Below are 21,127 nucleotides of genomic sequence, written 5' to 3'. Positions count from 1 at the left end.
ATGGTCTCTTACTGCTTCTGAATTTATTCCCTGACTTTGAAGCTTTGAAGCTGCTGTGAATTAGCAACAGAGAATCCTCTGTGGCTGGTGGAAGGGAGGAGGAGAAAAAAGGGATGCCAGTTCCATTGAAATGAGAAGCTGTATTCCTTGCTGTGCTCCCAGGACTCTGCTTAGTGTAGAGGCCAGAATTACTCTGGTGAGAGGATGCAACTTGTTCCTACCCAATTCTGCCATGGCAAATTTGGAGTAAGCTGAACAGGAGGCTGTGGGCAGGGATGCCTTCACTTCCTGTGCGTGAGTAGAGCTTATGGTGGATCCAGTGCCTGGAGTGTTGCAGTGGATGCTCCATAGCTGTGTGACAAGGTAGGACATAGCACTACTATACCTGGACAGCCTATTACCATCTTTTGACTGGAGGTCCCTGCTCTCTGAAATGATGTGGCCTGAATTAATCCCAGGATTGTGGGGATCATTGTGGATTTTTTTCCTGGTTTTCTGTGTAGTTATTTAGTCCCTGTCTTTGCATTCACCAGCTGCTCTCAATGTCTCCTTGTGTCCCCTCTGTAACGTTTGGCTTGCACCACACCACATGGATTAGGTACAGACGAAATATTCCTAAAGCCTCCCAGCTCAGGCACCTATCACAAAAATAGATAATGTAACTGGGGGATCTGGTGCTGGATTTAAACTGGCTCTCTGTGTGTCTTAATTCAGGCCTCAATTTTTTTGCCTGTTTCTCTGGTTTACTTTACTGAGCTCATTGGTGTGCAACTGATGAGGCTGCAGCATAAAAGCACAAAAAACAGTGACTCATAACCCTTTAGTAGCAGACTGTGAGTATAAAATACAGCACACTTTAATCATCCACAATGCTTTTTTTAAATAAAGCAACATAGGCCAGTGATTCAGCATCAGTGTGGGTTATAGTACATGAAGTTTTATCCTGGAGCCCTCCTGTGTCTGGTGCCTTCATTTCATGAGTTTAACAACCTCCCACCCCGCTTCCTTCTTGGTGTTGCATGCTGTAGATTTCATAGTATCTGAGCCCCTTGGCTGGCTTATGTGTGCACATATATATTCCTATAGAACCTTCTCCACAGGCGGATGGAATTGTGTCAGGCTGAGCAGTGCTTCTGTGTTTACAGCGAGCCTCCATGCCAAGGTTATATGTGAAGGGTTGCAGGCAGCTGGTTATTTATTGCTGTAATAAGCACTGGCAAGCAAATGACAATATTTTGTGCTATGTGCTGCTTGCTGTTCTTTTCAGCATGTTGAGGGATTTCTAGCTACGCTCTGTTTATGTTTGTTCCAGGGTAGAGGTGGGAGCAAGTGGCAGCTTGAGTTTTGCAGGTTGACTCTATTTTATAAATATAACGCTGCCTATGTTACAAAGATTATCTTATTCTTAAAGTTGTGTCTGTCAAGAAAGTAAGCCCTTTGCATTCATACCTTCCATAAATTCCTGCAGACTACTTTATATATCTCTAAATAATAATACAATGTGTGTTAGTACTAAAGGAAGTCCCAGCTTTTTACAGGCTGTGATGCTTGACAGGAAGAGGTTATTTTTAAAATCTGAAAAGGTGAGACAAAAAGAATCAGAAAAAAGTAAGCATGGGAAAGCTGGCAAGTACACTATAACATCTTCTAGATAAATTGGGACTTTGGCGCTGCCATAGTGGTCCATTTTATATGCATACTTCTATCTCAAACAATTATACAAAACTTGGGTGGTTGGTTTTTTTTAAGTTAAATCCAGAAAATATTAATGATCTAGAGAGGAATCTGAATATTGATTCTGCATGTGTTGAAAGAAGAGGAAAAGGAAGGGTAGTAGAATCAAAATCAAGCACTTTCTTACACAGCAGGTAATTAGATTATAAAACTCAGTGCTACAGGTAGTTACTGAGGCTGAGAGTTTAGCGGTATTCAAGGGAATTATACTGATTTGGATAGTAAGAACAAGCTAGGTCAATAGTTCTTGCTGACATAAACGTTGCTGAGATATTGGATCCTGCCTGGCACCTCCTTCCTTTCCCCTTTAGAAAAGAGGAAGAGATGTTCTCATTCTGCAAATGGCGAGCTGATACCAGTGCTTTAAATGGTAGAACTCTTGCCTTCAATAGTCTATACCTCGTAAGTGCTGTTACTTGAAAATAAATCCTTGGATAACCTGCCCAAAAGCAGAAGCAGGAGGGAAACTGTAGTAAGGGGACTGTTGGAGTAGAGAGTTAGAAATGGAGAGTTGGAGGAGGGAACAAACTTTTTTTCGTCCACAGCTTAGGTTATATTGGTGCATGAGTAAATTTTTACAGTGGTATTTTACTTTGGTAATGAGTAGCATACATCAAAAATACAGTAACTTGTGCAGACCTGAGGAATATTCCCCCTTAATATGCTGACTTGGTGTGTATTCCCAAGTCCTTCTGTGCTCTTCATAGTATAAACTTATTTAAGTGGTTTTAAAGATTGAAGAGAAATATATCATCTTTACTCCTGGTCATGGTGTGGCACAAGCGGGTTCTCTTTTGTGATATTTTATAATCTGTGAATTTTCTACTGAAGCAGAATGTGATTTACAGAGCTACCATCTGCAATCCCTGCTGAATTTAACATTGCTTTATGTTGCATCTTCTCTGAATGTCTAATGAGGTTATTCCTAGGTTAATTTTTCTCCTGATGCAGTTTTAATGAAAATATGATGAAGGCAACAGAAGATGCAAAATGAAATAACTTGAGAAAATCCGTTCCATGCTGCACTAGTGCTTTGCAGTAGGATGTTTGTTATTGCTGCTAATTATTATTTTATATGAGGCACTTGTCTAATAGCATGTGTGTGCATGTGAATCATCTGCAGAGCCTGTGGCAGCATTCCAGAAGTGAAGTTAGCTCCAGTGGCTGAGTCACTGAGTTTGCACCAGTGGGTTTCATTCCTGATTTAGACTGAATGTGAGGAAACATTAGTATTCTTCAGCCCAGCAATCTTGGAATACAAAAGGAAATATTTTTCTATTGTTAAGAAATCAGGTATTGCTGTTAGCTCTCAACAGTCCACTGATACGGAGCTAGTAATTTACCCCTGATGAGGATCTAGCTCTGAATTTTTTTCTCTTAAGAGAAAGAATAGGAATCATTCTTTTGCAGAGAATGAAAACAAAAATGAGGTTGAAAGTTGGATCTGATATTCAGAATATAAGCATCATGCTGTATAATTAGCAACTGGGAAATGCATACCCACCAGGATGAGTTAAACCATGTGGGGAAGGAGGGCAAACATGCGTTGTTGGCAAATGTGATTCTTCATGCAGAAAACAAAATGCTGTTTTTGCCTGTGCTCTTCCCACACACATGCACAAAATATTCAGCCACTTAAATTCTTCATGACTTCTCTTGTATTAACAATACCTGGCAATGAAATATTTGTAGATGAACCTTATTGTTTAACTATGGATTAGTCAACGGCTATCTCTATAGCATGCTGAAGAGTTGATCATAGAATGAGGTGATATAAAACCTAATGGTATCTTTCAGGCAATAATTCACCTTTAAAAAGTGTATGTGGCTGGTTTCAATACTTCAGTCTGCTTTGTTACATCCTTGGTTTGACAAAATCTTCCTCCCCGTAGTACAGAACAAAACCACTGTGCTGTTTCTAGATGCCAGCGTCTAACTGTGTTGAAGTGTTGTTGTTATCCCGAAAAGTGGGTTTGTTCGCCCGGTGTGCAAAACACCAAACTACACACAGAACAGAGGTATTTTATTTAATTCATTTTTTGCACAAAGATTGGTGATAGGTGGTAACCCACAAAGCTAGCACCCCGCACCCAGAAACTACAAGGCATTTATACAGTTAAATGTGTCAGTCACAGCTAATATTCACATGCCTCAGCTAATAATTGGTCAATTTCTTTCTCGCTTTGATGTAAAGGTACAGCTCACTTTTAATTTACCACGCATGCTGAGAGAAGAAGGGACTTATTAGAAGGGGGCGGGAGTGGTTCCTGGCCTATGAGTGTGATTTTTAGTATTGTAATGAGGATGGTTCACCTAATGGACACTTTGTTTTAGTTCTTATCAAAATCCCAATTACATATTTTCCTTGACTATACACTTTATCACCCCTTCTCAGTGTCTTCTGAGGTGGGATGTTTGCTTTCATCAGTCTTTCACCTCTCCTCAGGGATATAGTCATAAAACAAGTACTTCCCTATCTCTCAATTCCCATCTCTGGCCATCAAATTCTGTTTTGCCAAGCTCACATAGTTCATTGTATGGCTTAGCAGAAAATTCTAAAAATTCCATTTTCTTCAGGATACCACTGTTGTGGTGCTTAAGTTGTAGTCTGTACTTTCTGGGATCATAGCAATGGTCTCCCCACTCTCAATTGTCCTGTTAAGAAAACAAACAACAAACCAGCCTAGCTGCTTCTTAAGAGTAAGATGATTTCAGAACTAAATTCTTTTGAAAGGATCTGGCAGGAACCTCTGCCACCAGTTCACCTTTTCTTCTCAGCTGTGCACTAAAAAGAGACTTTGCCTTTCCAAAATGGTACTAAATTAATGTGTAGTGGTCAAATTTAGCCAAATTCTCTGTGCAGGTAAGCCATGGAAAGGAATGCAGTATTACAGAGCTGTGCTGCTGCAGGTAGGGGCAAATTTGGCCTCCTTAGAAATATACAGTTCTATGTGCTTCAAGATCCTGCTCATCCTGGAGTAGATACTGGTAAGACCAGAGTGATCCCTAAACAGTCAGGTGGCCAAATTTGAGAGAAGATGGAAAGCTCAGTTTGGTTCAGCAGCCTTAGTGAAGGGATTTACTGTGAATCTTCCAAGCTTTATGAAGCCCTGCCAGGCAATAGCTGGGCCTGCCCTTTCTCCTCGCCTCTCAAACAGACCTCCATAGCTTTTTTCAGCCAGCAAGTTACTGGCTTGTTGCAGGAATTTAGTTCTCTCCCTTGATTATTGCATGAGAAATTAATCAGGCTTCACTGCTGTTCTGGAAGCTGTTACATCTGATAATGTGCCTGGGGTTTTCCTTTTGCAAAACACTGTCTACTGCTAATTTGAAAACAGTTGTTTCTGCTGCTCTTTGAGGAACCAGTGTGTTCCTATGGATTTTACTTCTGTTCTGAACACCATAATTTCCCTAATTGTTCTTGCTTTAGTGACTAATGAATGAGCAACAGAAATGGCCTGCTGCTTGAAACTTAGGTGGAGAGTTTGGATAAGTATCCAAATATCCCTGTGCCTTGGCTCCAGTATTGCGTTTCCGTCTGTGATGAAAGAAGGGAGCAAGCAATGAAGCAGAAGCAGAGCCCATCTTCTTCAGGGGCACAGGGACCAGGCAAGGACTCAAGCTTTGGGTGAACAGTTCAGGCACCCCACTGCTCTGCTTAGACAGCTTACTCCTGCATACCATACCTGCAAGGCTTTCCTTCTCTGCGCATTTCATGTCCGCGCAGAGGAGTAATGCTTCAGAATAAACACTGGAGGGACTACAGAGTGTATGACATTGGAAATACTATTATTATCAACTGTCAAGTCAATAGTCCAGATGGTCACCTATCTAGAACGCTTTACTTGGAGTCCAGTTATTGAGGAATAACGCACCTGGAAAGGTGTATTGCCCTTACCTGTGGCAGGTTTCAGTAAGCCTTTGCTTTGGTAGTAAGGCTGCAACAGTGAGAGGAACCAAAACAGGAAAGGAGATGGTGTGCCAGGTAACACTCTTTGGTCTCTGCTTCCTCTTCTTATGGTTGGACTATGACCATGGGTCCAGGTGCTTCTTGGTCTGGCCAGATAGGCTGTTACCATTACTACATGTTATCACAGAACATAACTAATTCAGCAAGAGCTAAACTACTTATGGAACTTAAATGGTATCTAGAACTATGGCTGATTGGTGATACCTCAACAAAATTTTAATATAGTTGTCCCTACCTCTTCTTGCTGCTGTTAGTAACCCGGGGAAGGGAATGTTCTCAGTTCTACATCTGTTGGAACATCATCTACGTGGCTATGTTGCTTTAACTCTTGCTTTGTCCTTTTCTATAACTTTTTGCCCAAAACCATCTTTGGTTTTCCTCTGGGAGTGTTTGGAGGAACATCTCTGGTTTCATTAATGTTCATGTGAATATTCCCTAAAGCTCAGTGCGGTCTTTGAAAAATATCACTGTCCCAAATGTGTATTGGTAGATCCTACTTTTAAGGCAAAAACCTAAGGCAAAGGAGATGCAATAAACCATCTGTTGTACCTTAGCTATACCTTGATACAAAAAACACTTCTAGGGCTGGATGATATACAGCATGTGACACCCTGCAGAGCATGTGCATCCAAAGGAAAGCATGGAAGTGAGTACTGATAGCATCATTTTGTACAGTGTCTTAGTCTGTGGATGCCTCCTGAAATTGTACTGTTCAGTGCCCATTAGAGAAGACTTGACATGGATGGTGTAGTTCATTCAGTGGATTAATTTGAATAAATAAAACCTACTGCACTTTTCCTATCTGTGTGGAGCTCTGGGCACAAAATGCATGACAGACAAGTTCTGGTGGAGGGGCATGGGTACGACTGCTTGGAGAAGAGTTAAAGCATGACTCTCAAAAGTAACCATTAACTCATTTGGTGGTCACACACAGCCACTGCTTTTGTTTGTCAAAACTGTGGAAACCTGCCATGAGCCTTGGACTTTAAAATGATGGTGAGGGCAAGTAGGTTTGAAAAATACTTCAGATTTTTATGCACGGTGGTTGACAGACACTGTATTGGTAATACTGATAAGCTGTTGGCCTGAGACAGGAGAAAGAGGGATGCAGGTTTTTTCCCATCTACTGATTAAGTCCTTTGCCTTAAATTTAGTAGAACTCCTCACAACTGTATCAAGAATGAAGATGGACATTTTTGGCTAACAGTAGATTTGGGAAAGCTCTCCAAAGAAGGATTTCTCTGCTTTTCTGGAGACTCCAGTTGTAATTCTGCCCGCTAAGGCTTTTTTCTTCAAAGTCAATTCCTGCGCTGACCCTATGACTTGTTCCTTGACAGGGAGCTGGAGTGCTCCCCACACCTCAGGGGCTTTGAGTTGCTTGTGGGTCTGCCCAGTGGCAAAGCCAGCCAAATAACCCTGAGCTGGTCTAATAGTGCATTGAAAAACAGATGCTGGTGAGCTGCGACACAGTGTTGCCCCATGTGAAATGCAGCAAGGGGTACACTGAGAACAGGAAAATCTTAGCATAGTTCTGATCAGAGAGGCAGCAAATCCGAGGGGAGTAAGGGCTCTGCAAGATGACACATGAGCATGACAGCGAGCTGGCATGTTGGGTTGCAGCCAGCCATTTCGGTTAAATCGCTTGTGAGGCAGGTGTACAGCTAAGGGAGGTTGGGTTAGTGTTTTGGAGGCTGGAGTTTGCAGCTCTGTCTATTGAATTAAGCTGTGGCCTTACTTCATGCTGGCCTGTGTGTCTCCCCATCTCTCTGACTACCAGTTCTTCAGCACAGTCTGCTTTGCTTGTATTGAAAGAAGCCCCCAGCCCAGTCTTGCTGCCAAGATGGACAGTGTAGGAGGACTGTCTGGTGGCTGCTGGGGAAAGACTCAAAACCCAGGTTAGGATGGGCTGGGGTAGTCCCATGAATGTCTGCACTGATCCACATTTACTGTGTGATGATACTGCACTTTTGTCCTCCCCTGCTACTCCTGAGCTTGCAGAGAGCAGGATGTCAGTGCTAGTGTCTGCAGTGAACTGAGACATAGCTTTGGGAAAGTTGATAGGAGGGGGAGACCTCATCACTCCCTACAACTACCTGAAAGGAGGTTGTAGCAAGGTGGGTGTTGGTCTCTTCTCCCAAATTACTCGCGATAGGATGAGAAGAAATGGCCTTAATCTGCATTGGGGAGGTTTAGATTGGATGTTAGGAAAAATTTGTTTACTGAAAGAGTGGTCAGGTACTGGAGCAGGCTGCCCAGAGAGGTGGTGGAGTCACCATCCCTGCAGGTGTTTTTTAAAAAAAAAAGTGTAGACTTGGCACTTCAGGGCATGGTTTAGGAGGCATAGTGGTGTTGGATTGACAGTTGGACTTGATGATCTTAAGGGTCTTTTCCAACCTTAATGATTCTGTGATTCTAAGACGTTGGCATCTCTTGCTAAACACTTTTTCAAGTCTGTGATTTATGGTATAACAGAATGTTGTTACCTAGGTGCTCTGCTCTTTGGGTAATATTGCAGAATGAAACAGCACATTAGCTGTAAGAGAATATTTTATTAAAATACGTCTTAGCTAGTTTGCAGGCAAAAAACTTAAAAAATATTCTACTTTTCAAATGTGCTCAGTAATCTGCTCATCTGTTTTCAGTAATCTTTTTAATATTTTTACAAAACTGGCAAGTGTGGGGTTTTTTTTAAAGGAAATTAAACTCTGTTTTCAGATAGGGAGCTTTCATAAGACTTAGCATGTCTCTCTAGCATCAGGAGGTCCTGATACTGGGCTGTAATTGAGTTTTGCATTCTGTCTGAGTAGAGTTCATCTCAGAACCTAAATTCTAAGGGAAAAAATAATTTGTGCAGATGGTCTTCATAAAACAAAGGCAGATTGAATCTAGAGCTGTCACAGAATTGCTCTTACAGATGCATCTGCTGCAAAATAATTACTGCTGTTGAGCCCAGTAAGTTAATCAGCGTCTTTTGTTTGTGTCTGCAGTGAAAACAATTAAAAGCTCATCTCCTATTTTTTAGGTAAACTTACAGATTCTCTGATTTTTAAGGGTAATTAGATTTATTTTGATGTGTATCACAGTCCAAAGTGTTCCTGTTGGACAACTAGCTGTCTGTAATATAATTTACCTGTAGCCAAGATGTAATTTCTTTTCAATCACCTTTTTTTCCTTGGGCTGTTTCTTGCTAAAGAGTACAAAAACCTTTTGTCTCATTTCACATAAATTGTATTTAAAAAGCTTAGTGCTTTTTGTACAAACATAAGAACTGCCATTATTTGCATTTATTTCAAATTTTCTTTAAATTTGTGTTTGGAAACATAAGAAAAAATTCTAAAATGTTGTTGAGAAAATAAACACTGCTAGTACCTTGGTTTAAGCCTACAAAAATCTGTGTTGGGAGTCTGATCCCTCAAACATGGTGAGACACGTGCACTGTGTAAGTGCATGTGGGTAGAGGGGACACCGCTGAAATGGGCAGTGGATGTCAGAAAACAGCTACTGATGATGGCATCTAATTCCTGGAAGCACAGCTGAAATTCCCAGCAGACTTCCACTGTGGGATTTCCAATAGAGATTTTCCTCAGCATGATTTGACAAGTCCATCAGTGTGGGTCAGTATCGTGCTGTGGTTTCCTGGGGGCATAAATCCTGCTCCTCCATGCTGAAATGACTTGTGCAGGGTGGTCAGTGGCAGGCCTGGAGGGAGAGCATCCCTTCCCTCATCGTCCAGAGCAGCAGAGCCTGCTTCCTCCCCAGGATTGCAGCTGCCAGGGAGGGTGCGAATGGTGCTGTGGTGAAACTATTTTCTGCTCCAAAGGCTTCCCTGGAGTCTGGACCAGACAGCATTGCACCTCACATGCATGCACTGTTTTAACCATGGGAACGCTCATCACACAGTTGACCACACAGTGTGAACACTGCCACCAAGAGTGAGGCTTTGAAAGGAGGCAGCACAGGCTGATGCCATCATTTTTGCCAAGCCTCTCTGCAAGGTAGCAAACATCATGTGTCTTTCTTCCTGCTTTGCACAATCCCTGCTCCTCCAGGGCAGACCAGTCCTCTGCTGTCTTCAGATTGACTCTGTGCTCCCTGTAGTGTCAGTGTTTTGTTGATTAGGAGCAGATTTAAATAACTTTTGCCATGCCTCCTTTTCCACACAGCTTGGCAGTAGCTTGGCAGCTTCATTGTGGTGCTGGAGATTAAAAAACAAACAAACAACAACAACAAAAACCAAACCAAAACAAAAACCCAAGATCTTTTCAACTCTGTAGGACATGGCAGTGATGGTGAAGTTGTGTTTAAATAGAACAGGATCACTCCCCGTGATTAACATTGCATGCATTCTTCAGGATGGCTTCACTTTGTTAGCTCTGTGCTCCACTTGTGCTTATATGTTGGCATTAGATCACAAGTGCTGCTGTCACTAAAATGCACCTTTCATCTGCACCTCTGTTTGAATTACCTTTATCTCTGAATTCTTTCAAGTCTGTGCTGCAGCAGACTGGCCTCTTACTTTTTTATTACAAAGGTTGAATGGCAGTTGCTTAAGGGTGGGAGACACTAAGGGCACAACTAAGCCTGTGCAGGTAGATAGGTATTTGTTTTATTTTAATTCTCAGTGACCTTTATTTTATCCTGATTAAATTGCTCACTCAAGGGTGCCAGCCTTTTTTGTGCCCTTAACGCATTAAACATTTTCCAGCTAAAGAAAGCATTAGGTATATCTCCTGTTGTCTTAAGAGTCTCAGTTAACCTTCAGCAGTGAATGTGACCAGGAGAAAGTGGAAGAATGTGAAAGGGGAAAGTGGATTTATTTGTAGAGTGGAGGAAATGAAGGACTCTAGCACTATGTTCATAGAGGTTTTAAAACTTCAGAGGTGAGGATCCCCTGAATGTAATTTTTGTTTTCTAATAGCTGTTCCTGACTTAATTAGTGTGAAAATGCACCTACCCATCTTATTAGTAAGTTAATAATGTTCATGTCCAAGTCCTTCTTGGATATGATCATTTTCTGGTATGCTCTTATACCTGTAGCTATACTTTCTTTAAGAGGCACAAGTATCTATACACCCTTATGAGGGTACTGAGGCTTTGGGGGTGACATATGAAAAATCAATCTACTGAGGAAATGAGAGAATGAAAGAGGTTAAGGAGGCGGATTGTCAAGGTAGCGGAATACAAATTAATTTCTTACGCCCTTACGTTGTCCACAGTTGATCTAAAAAAAACCTGTTAAGTAGCCTTTGAAATTCAATCCCAAAACTTGAGCTGAAAATGTTCACTGAAGTCTTTGTTTCAGAATTCCCTGATTTATTTATAAATAAAGCAGATGCATTTACTACAATCACAGAATCCAATCTGTTTGAATTATGTTTTCTTTAGGCCCTTTAAAACAAAATTCTTAAGCTGATCATAAGTTTTGGGGGTTAAAAAAATTAAAATTACCTGAATATAGGATCAGCTAAATTATCTGAACTGTCAAATCCCACCCCACTAACCAATCTCAAATAAGAACTATGAGACTTTAGCTGTCAGGAATATCTCCAGCCTAGATATAAGGAATTGGATAGTTCTAAACTTAGCATTTTGTTTGAAAAATTGAATCTACCTTAGCTTTTCAGTATCATTTTATATCACACATATCATACATATCCGATTTTATCATTGGATAAAAATGTCCAATATTAAGGCATTCATTATGTTAAATATTTGCCTTTTCTTTTGAATAGGTGAATGGCTGTATTAATATGATTAATATTATTAATTATGTTTGTATAAATGTTTGCCAGGAGTGCCAGTCAGTGGTGACTAGCTGACATTTTTTAAAAGAAGAGGAAATGTTACTCCATAATATGTGTGAACTTCCATTGTTCAAACACCTGTCTGAAAATGAGATTTGGTAGCTGAAGTTGGCAGCTGTTTGCATTGCTGGAATGAGTGAGTTTCATGGTTTGATCAAAATTTTCTTCCATTTTCTGTATTAATTTTAGCCACACTACAATTTGACTACAAGTAGCAAAATCTGAAATGGTTCAACAAAATCTGCACAGCCCTATCATGCCAAATTTTCAGATGGTGCTAACCCTCCTTTCTCCGTGGCTGAGAAGTGGTCCATCAGTTCAGGGCTGTGCGTATGGGTCTGGAAACCTTACCTGCTCCCAGAGACTTCCCTGAACAGTTTCAGGGCCTGGATTGGTGCTGCTTATGAATTATGAGCTCCATGGATTTGAAGCTGTTTTGTTAATTAAACTGAGTTTTCAGGCTTCTGTAACTGTTTTGCTCCATGTTTCAGTGAGAAACATTCCACTTAGCAAGGACTTTTTCACCTTGTCTAGATAACTTGCTCTCAAGACTACTAAAAAAACCTAAATACCACTCTGATGGGGTTTAATTTATATATACCTCTGCCTTCCATTTCAGTGTAGACTATTCCAAAACATGTTCTCTTTCCAGATTATTTTTTCACATGGACCAGCAAGCCTTTTTAACAGGTACAGCAATATTTAAATTGCTGTACTTCCCTGTGCTCTTTAAAATGTACATCCAAAAGCAAGATGCTGACATACCTTGACTGGTTGCAGAGTTAAAAAAAATTACTTTGAGCAAGGCCACCATATTGAAGTAACTTGTTTTTTCTTACAGAATCCCATCACTAGTCCAAGAATACCTCTAAACCCATCAGATTGAGGATTCCTGGTGCAGAAAGCTGGTTACATGCCCAGATGGCTGGGTTGTTTTTAGCTAGTGTGTTGTTTTTAGGAATATAATTTTCATGCATTAAGCACCTGTGCTGCAGCCCTGGTTGTCTGTACTCAAACACACTCTAGAGAACTCCTTTCATCTGTTGATTGCCTGTTTATTCAGCTTTACTTGTGTTTATTTTCATCATTTTTATTTCTTGTCTTTTTTTCCCATCTGGTATTGTTTTAGAGGGAGAAGCAGTTGCATGTGGAGACCCATATTCTCACTGAGATGACAAAAGAGCAATAGGAATTGCTAAATGCCCCAGTAACATTGGTTGCTTCAAATTTGCAAAAGAAGAGCAAGGTAATTTTGAGAGACTGATCAATAAGCTACAAATTGTGAACTTACTGATGTTTCCTGGTATCTGGCTGTATGTTTCTGTAGTCTCTCTAACCTGTATTCAGAGAACAAATGCTAAACAGACATGATCATAATTCATCTCACTACTCTGTTGAAAGTCATACAGACACTCACATCACCTTAAAAAACAGTTCGGATGTTGTTCTTTACTGTTTGTAAATGGTGCAAATACTTACACATCCAAATATCAGATGGATTATGAAAAGTACACATTACAATGTTTGTAGTTGCCTGTTTTTAACAGGAATTTTATATTTTTCCCTACCTTGCTACTTGTGTGATTATTTTTGAATGAAGAAGGTATTTTCAGTTAGGCAAGCTCATGGTCTAAGGTGAGTGAAAAATGTTTTCTTTAATAAAGAAAAAAGCTCTGGCTTACCTGTCCTTTTGTTTGCCTTGATCTGCAGGAATTAATTTAATTTTTTTTCACGGGTAAATGTTTTCAAGCTAGGTGTGGTAATGCAAGATCTTAATATTCCTGGACTCCTTTGTGTGGCTTAAAAACATGTGTGCCATAAAAGTGTGGTGAAGAAACATGTGGTTACAGTAAGTATCATTAACCACAGTTCGTCAGTAGTTGAAGGTGTTACTGAAAAACTGTCCGAGCAAGTGGTTCACACACAGCACCAGACTCTTCCCTGATAAAGTCTGTGCAATCTCTCAGCAGAGCCATCCCTGTGCAGAATTGCTGTTGGGTAATACTCGATATGGGGCAGGAAACGTGGGCGTTTATTTTGTTTGCTTTTTAAACAGAATTTGGGCTCTCAGTAACCTTCATAGTCTACCCAGAGTCGTGTCCACTAGTAATTCAGGTGAAATGTTTGGTTTGGGGCAGAACTAAGAGGTTTGAGTGCACCCAGATCTATTCATAGCTAAGAAATTGGCTTTAAAAGCAGGACTAATAGGCTATGCAGCCAGCTAAAGGGATGCAAATAAATCCTGAGTGACTGAAACTTTTTACTGTTTGGCCTTAGAGGGCAAAGCTGAATTATAGCAGGGAAATGCCTGTATTGCCAAGCCTTTCTCATGACTGGCTGAGAGGACAAAGTAACGAGACAGCAATGAAGATGGCTCTAGTTGCTTGCTCAGTGATTTTTCTCCTTTTTAGCTTTTAAATTCATACTCCGTTTTAAGGATTTCCTCCTTTCTCCCTTCTCCTCTGCCATTCCATCTTTTTTAGTCCATCGAGAGACATACAGAGTCCCATAGCCATGACCCTGCCTTGAGAAAAGTCTGGCAGGTGAATGCAGCCCAATGCAATTCTTACGTGATAATAATTTCAGATTTCAGTTTTCAGGTGCTTGGTTTATTAGAAACAGAGCAATTCCTGCAGAAAGCTGACTGATTAAATGGCAAAAACTTCTGTTCAAAACCTAATTTTCTATCAAGCAGGTTCTGTTGGAGGAGATTTTCAGTGATTCCCAAAACAGCATGATAATTAAGAAAAAACCCTTGTGGTTCTCAAGCATCCAGATTTGTGAATGGGCTATAAATGTGCCTATCCCTCTAGTCCAATAATCTTGCTACTCATTACTTGATGTCAAGTAATACTGCAGCAAAACTAGATGGCTCAGATGTTAGTTCAGTGTACTTTTGAAGTGGCAAGCCAAAATGTCACAGACTAGTGATGAACAGATATCTCCAAGTTATTAAACACGTATATCTTGCTTGCTTTTCATTGTATTCTGTCAAAATTGCGGTTTCTGTCTTGAAAATTTTCTTGATGACTGATACATCTGACTCTCTGGTTTCTTCAATATGAGCATGTTTCATTTATTTGCCTGCAGATAGCTGATAGGTGAAGATTGGTATCTTGCTTCCATTCTTATTTTTGAGTCTGGTTTTTCATTTTTGATCAATATCTGATGCGCAAGCTTCCTCTGGCAATGCAGAAGAAAACAGCTCCAAGCTGTGTGATTCCACATCCCACACTGTGGGGCTGGGGAGAGAACAGAGCCGTAGGTCTGCTCTTTCTGTGCCAAGGCACTCTGGGCTGGCTACGTCTCTGCACAGCATGTTCAATGCACACAGCCACGTCAGGCCTGCAGGAAGACTGGGAAAATGCCTCACTCTACCTTCAAATCTTCACCAGAATATCAGTAGGTTTCTTTACCTTTGTACCTGCTATTTGCCTGTGCTTTTTAAGATTATTTCTTTGTGGTTTTTTTTCTGCTCCTCCTTCAAAAAGAAGTGCAAGCTTTCTGTGCTTGTCTGGCATACAGCATATTTTCAGGAGCATGACACAAACAAGAAGCATGGTTTTGAAATATTGTACTGCAAGTAAATTCAGGAAACCACCTCTGCAAGTGTTCTTCCATTGTTCTTAATAAAAGATCAGTCCTGACTGGAGAGCTTTGATCTGAAGAGGGACAGTGCACACATTCAGCTATTTCTATCACGTCTAGAGAGAATCAGTCCATCTATAAACATTTCTTGTGGTATTCCCACACTCATACTTTTGGCCTTAGACAAAACCGAAAGATCAGGACTGTAAAATCTGAGAACCAAAAGATACCTCTCTTGTTTTTCTGTTGTACAACTTGTAGCAATGTGCTGCTGAAGAATTTGTGAAGTTGAAGCTTAGATGGCATAGTCCTCAAAAGAGCGAAAACCTCTGTGGTTTCTTCTAAATTTGGCAAGAGCATCTGTGTATCTGCCTTATTTGACTCAGTTTTCATCCTCCACAGCTTTTAGAGTGTTTTCCCCACAGCAGCTGTTTTACAGTAGATGCCTGGTGGTACCTAGGCATCAAGTCCACATCAGGATTCAGGCCTCCTAGTGCAGGGCCTCCCATGAAGATGGCTAATATTGGTATTATAGGTCATAACTCTCTTGCTCTCAAAAATATATACAAGTAGTATCATTTTACCTAATATTCAAGGATGCTTAAAGAATATCTTCCCTGCAGTATTTTCTTGGTCTAGAAACTACCTTTCTGCCTATATCTGTCATGTCACTTGTGTCCACAGCTGTGCGTAGCTGGTTGGAAGTACAGCTGAAATGCATGTGAATCTCTGCAATGTAAACTGTATGTATGTTTGTGGGTCCTAACATTGTAATGAATTGGACTTTCAAGTGCTATAATGGCAAGGGAAGGCAGTGTACACTGAACAATCCCCCCCACTTCTCCTTTTCCAAGTTCACACAATCTGTAAATGAAGCAAATCTTTTGCTATGTTTTACATATTTTGGTCTTCTAGTCTGTTATTCTCATTAAAGAAATACTGTAATGATAGGTTCTTCCTCTTCTATTTTAGCTGTATGAATAGCATCATATTCTTGTTTTTCTAGGCAAACTGTCATACATGTCACTCTGCAAGGAGATGCAGGAGGTAGGATTTTTGTAAACTGATGTTGAAACTTGAGCTGCTGATTTCCAGTGAGAGCTGCCTGCTTATTCCAAAGGTGTTCGCTGAGGATTGTTGGCCCTCTTGAGTACTGAAAATGTATTGAAAATGTGTGACTCTGAATGAAAGACAAAGTATGCAATATATCAAGAAAGGATATTGGTTTGGGTTTTATTTTCTTTTTAATACTTGTAAATACAGTGATATTGTCTTACTCAGTAATACTTGTAATCTAGAGTTGCTTCCTGTCATTGGCAGCAGCCATTACTGAATATTTCAGAATAAGATGCAGTTTCCCTCTCTTTGTTTCATCCCCATCCTCCAAAATGGGTGTCTGCAGCATACAATGTGCTGCCTGTTGGGTCCCATTCATGCCCGTAGCAGAGGATTTGTTAAAGCCCCAAAGAATGGGATTTAATAACTTTCCCAGATTTTTTTTTTTGCTAGACTCATCTATGATCACAAATTGTCATGCAGACAGATGTTCAAGTCTTCTTTTAATTTCAGCTCACAGCTTCACCAGTTCTGCATGACAACATCTGCAGAATGTCTCTAAGTACAGTATCATTCCTTTTTGTGTCTTGCCAGAAACAGGAAAGATTTTTCCCTGCTCACTTTTTACCTTAGAACTGTGAAGAATCTTGTCTTTCATCAGTCCCTCTTCGTCTTTTACAGAGATCTCCTTGGATGAGTTAAGTTCCCAAGGGACTTTCTCAGCTCTTAGCAGAAGAGGTGGGCATAGCAAATCCTTTTCCAAATTCTGGAGTTAACAGCTAGTAACCGAACCCAGGGCTGAATAAAAATTCCTTCCCTCTCAGTTAATTAGGGTTCTTTGGGAAATTAATCTTATGTCAGAAAGCTAATGGTTCATGAAGACCTGACTATAGAGGAGTCAGCTGGAAAAAAGAGAATAGAAAGACTGGAATTTATAATTTTTAGGCAGGAAAAAAACACAAAGGGAAACAACTACCATTTGCTTTAGCTGTGCAATGTGAATGAAGTGATAAAGCTCTTTCTGGCATCATAAACACAAACCCCAGTTTTCCTTCATAAAATTCTTTACAAATCTTAAGCAGTGAAAATCAGGTAGGCAGCATTGTTTCTCACCAGTTTCAAGCACCAGACTTTTGCTTTTATTCTTAAATAGGATGAGCTTAAAGACAAATATGATCTGGGGCTAAATTAGAGCCTTCCATGTATAAAAAAAGCAACACTGCAAGTTGCTGATTAAAAGAAGGAAAAATCAATCTTTTTAATAAAGGCTTCTGCCTGTTCACAGGAGGAAAGGGGTCAAACTTGACTCAAGTGATGTGAATCCTCCCTGTGCACAGAGCAGTGCTGTGGTCCTGCTGAGTAAGGGACTTGACATGAGAGGATAGTTCTTAACTTTAATCTACAGAGAAGGCGGAGGCTTGGCTTGTGGATGTTCGTGTTGGATCCTGTCTGTCAAAGCTTAAAAGCCCATTGGGATGTTTTGCTGTGGCTAAGAAGAGGCTGGTCTAGCACAGCACTGCTGTGTCTGTGCCCATAAACATGCATGGTACTACTCTTGCAGTTGCTTCCCTGTGCTCTCAGCTGGAAGCTGAGCAATTAGCTCAAGAAGCCTTGTCAGTGTTTCTTTTTGGAAATTGGTGCTTTTAGTGTTAAATAGACAAGGTAAGTCTGGCTGTCAGTTCCCAAGACTGTATATGTAATAGGAAGGCAGCAGATAGTTGCAGTTTAATAAAGCCCCTTGATGCTTTCCCTTGCTGGATAATAACTTTAATTGACAGATAATATTTTCAGTGGCATAAACAGGTGTTTCTATTATTTATGTTCCAGAGAAAGGTTATTCTTGATAGTAGAATCTGTAACCTTAGATCTTAAGTAACTTTTTTAAAATCACAATTTGAGACAAATCGAATGCTTTAGGGGCTTTTGCTGGCTACAGAATCATGTAAATTAAACCACTCTAAATATACCTATTTGAAGAGTTCTTAACTTTGCTATTTCTATTTTTAGAATGGTGATGAGGTCCAAGGCAGGAACTTGCCTTGTAAAAAACAAAAACAAAAAACAAAACACCAAGACAAAAAAAACTCAAAACCTTCAGGCACCCCAGTTACGTTGCTGTCCAGCTCTTCAGAGATACCTGGGATCTCTGCAATGAGAGGTGTTCCTATATGCTCTTGCACTTACAGCAGCTGTTCACAGACACTTACATCCAATGCCCATTGCCCTGGGGCCTGGCTGAGGATATGTCCTCAGCAGGCTCTTGGGGCACAGCTGTAGTGATGTTATTTATGATGCTGCCACTGCTTCTGGCCCTACCTGTTGCCCTGGACCATGGGACTTGGTTGTTTAAGAGCAGGTTTGTGAGATGACAGTGGTGCCTATCTCCTGGCTTTCAGCAAATACGGAATGTTAATTTGTAGGAGTACATATTGTAGCGGACTTGCTCTGTGGTTTAGTAAATCTAGCGTAACTAGTGCGTTCTCTGAAAGATTTAATTTAGCTGAGTTTTCCAGCTGTCTTAAAAATACAGTGCAGTAGGCATCAGCTGTGAGCTCTTGGAGCAGGGCAGAGCTTAATGCCATGTGTGACATTTGGAAGAGTATCTAGGGGGATACGCTATTCCTGCTAATTGCATTTCAACAGCACTTTACCATTTGCCAGGCTTTTTATTTTTCTGGAATTTCGAATTCTCAAAGGAATTAGAAAGGGAAGGGTTTATACTTCCCCAGAATGACTGCTTACATCTTATTCCCATGCGAATTAAAGCCCCTCCACAACTTTTCACAGCACAAATGTGCAGCAGGTAGAAAAAAAAGCAGGGAGCCTGACTCAATGCTGGGCTATACCCAGTGCTATTCCTCCATCACTACCTCCCTTTCTACTCCATACCCCAAATTCCTCCTGCCTCTTCCTTCTTGGCTGCCTTTTGTCCACCTCCTCCAGGTTTCCTGACAGAGTGGCCAGTATTTGGACAGGTCCTGGGCAGCTCATCAGCGATCAGACACAGCCTCTCCTGTGGGCTGGTGGATGAAAAATTTATAGCTAGTTGTGTTGAGTGTAAAGCAGAATATCACAGATCCTGTCTTGTGAGCTATAGCCTACTGCATATTATAGCATGAGAAGGCTGGATTGTGTGTCATCAGGGAGACAGCAAAGTAGCAAGGCTTATTATATTCTTACTTTCACTTTCAGTTAACAATTTAAATACCCACAAGGAATAATTTTTCCCTGTTTACAAGAGTCTTTTTGAATGATAATGTCATTGAAAATTCTATTTTGCCTTTGCTTTAAATGCTGGAAGCTTTCCCAAAAAATGATGCAAGAAGAAAACAGCTGTTTTCTGCAAAACAAAGATGGGTGCAGAGAAGTTATAAACTCTGCCGTAATTCTTCTGTGCTGTACAAGAAAGGCTTTAGGATCTGTCATTTACTCAAAGTGATAGATGTACAGCACCTAGCAGAATGATACTTGGTTTTTTAATACTTGTTTTTTTGGTGCTGTTCCAATTTAAATGTTAGTAATGGAAATAATTCAATGCAAATATATTCCAGTTCATATAAAGAGATGTACTCAGCAGTTCACCCGTGGGTTTTTAACTGTTGTCATCAATGGAAATTTTATTAATGAAAGTAAGGGCAATAGGATTTGGTCCCAAAATGTTGAGCTTTGCAATGCCTTAGCACCCCGGTATGTGATTACTGGCAGGCTATGGTGCTGTGTGAGATTGGGGTATAATGAGCTTCAGCTAACTTCTCCTTAAGTTTCTTCTTTCTTCCCAGAGCAGAGTGGAATTGCATTACCATGATGATACGTGCACTCCCACTGGAAATCAGCCATGTGGAAAGATAAAAAAGATGGTTTTCTCTGCATTAGCTGTCTCGAGTGCTCAACTCATGTAATTGTAAAGTGCATGGACATGTAGGGAGTTATGCTGTGACATGGGACCTGTGATTGCCTACTGTGCAGATAGATGCATCCCCCAAATGATGTGGTTTGGCACAAATTTACTGTCAGTTGGGAGCTCTGCTCAAGCCCAAGTAGTATTGCCTCTGCTTGAGCTTTTCCCTGCCATGTGGACATGTTTGATGGAGAAGCAAGAAGGGATTTTCTAGGAGTGGTGACAGGCCTGTAGCAACCCTAAGGGATGATATCTGTGTGCACTTTTCTTATCACTTCATAGCAACCACAAAATTAAGGATCCTTTCTTACTTGTGGATGATTGCTTTTACCCCAGGTACATCCTGGTAGGTTGATGAGAAAAAATAGAAATAATACAATCCGGGTACAAAATGGGTACCGTCAACCAAAACAACTGGTAAATTTTGTCTTTCTTGTATGACTCATCATTGCCCATGAATGTCAAGAATGTGTTGACTTTAACTGTAACAAGTCACAGTGGGGGCTCATGGGTAGAAAGAGCACACTGAGGTACAGGTGGCAGTGTCCAGGGCAGGTGGGATGTCCAGGGCAAGGAGTGGATGATTTTGTGACTGACAGAGTCTTCTGTCTCCCTCTCTGAGGAAAAGTTTGGGAGTGCCAATTAACTGTGATGTGCCAAGAGGTGGGATCAGTGATACCTTGCAGATCTTGAATTTGGCATAAAATCATGGTGGTACCTCGGGCAAGGCAGTGTTTTAAGCTCTGACATGGGAGTCCATAGCTGGAGTTTGTCTCCCAAGCTAGAAAATTTCTCCTGCTTCTGCTCTTCAACTACCCTGAAGAAAAAGCTGTGTTCAATTATGCTCAGCCCCATCTACACCCAGGGAGAGTAGCTAAAGTATTTGTGACTTTTGGGATAGTCTCACCCAAGGAAGGAGTTTCTCTCTCATCTAGCTCTCTCCCTTCCTTTGTTTTTCCTTTCCACTGTGTGTTGCTCAGTCCTCTGGTTTTTTGTTCAGAGATATTTGTTCAGACAAGCTGATCCTAATGGTCTCTTCAGGCCTTTACCACCAGCAGGATGGCTATAGCAGGAAGC

The 21,127-nt window shown here is 40.8% G+C and overlaps 1 protein-coding gene across 4 annotated transcripts in view; it reads left to right on the top strand.

Annotated features, from left to right (window-relative positions):
• CHGB (chromogranin B) overlaps nt 1–21,127 on the top strand; it is a 79,347-nt gene that overhangs the window by 19,699 nt on the left and 38,521 nt on the right. The gene's annotated exons all lie outside the window — the stretch shown is intronic.

Source organism: Phalacrocorax carbo, chromosome 3 (assembly GCF_963921805.1).
Source record: "Phalacrocorax carbo chromosome 3, bPhaCar2.1, whole genome shotgun sequence".
In the NCBI taxonomy this organism is placed as follows: domain Eukaryota; kingdom Metazoa; phylum Chordata; class Aves; order Suliformes; family Phalacrocoracidae; genus Phalacrocorax; species Phalacrocorax carbo.
This window is presented reverse-complemented; position numbering and strand designations above follow the sequence as displayed.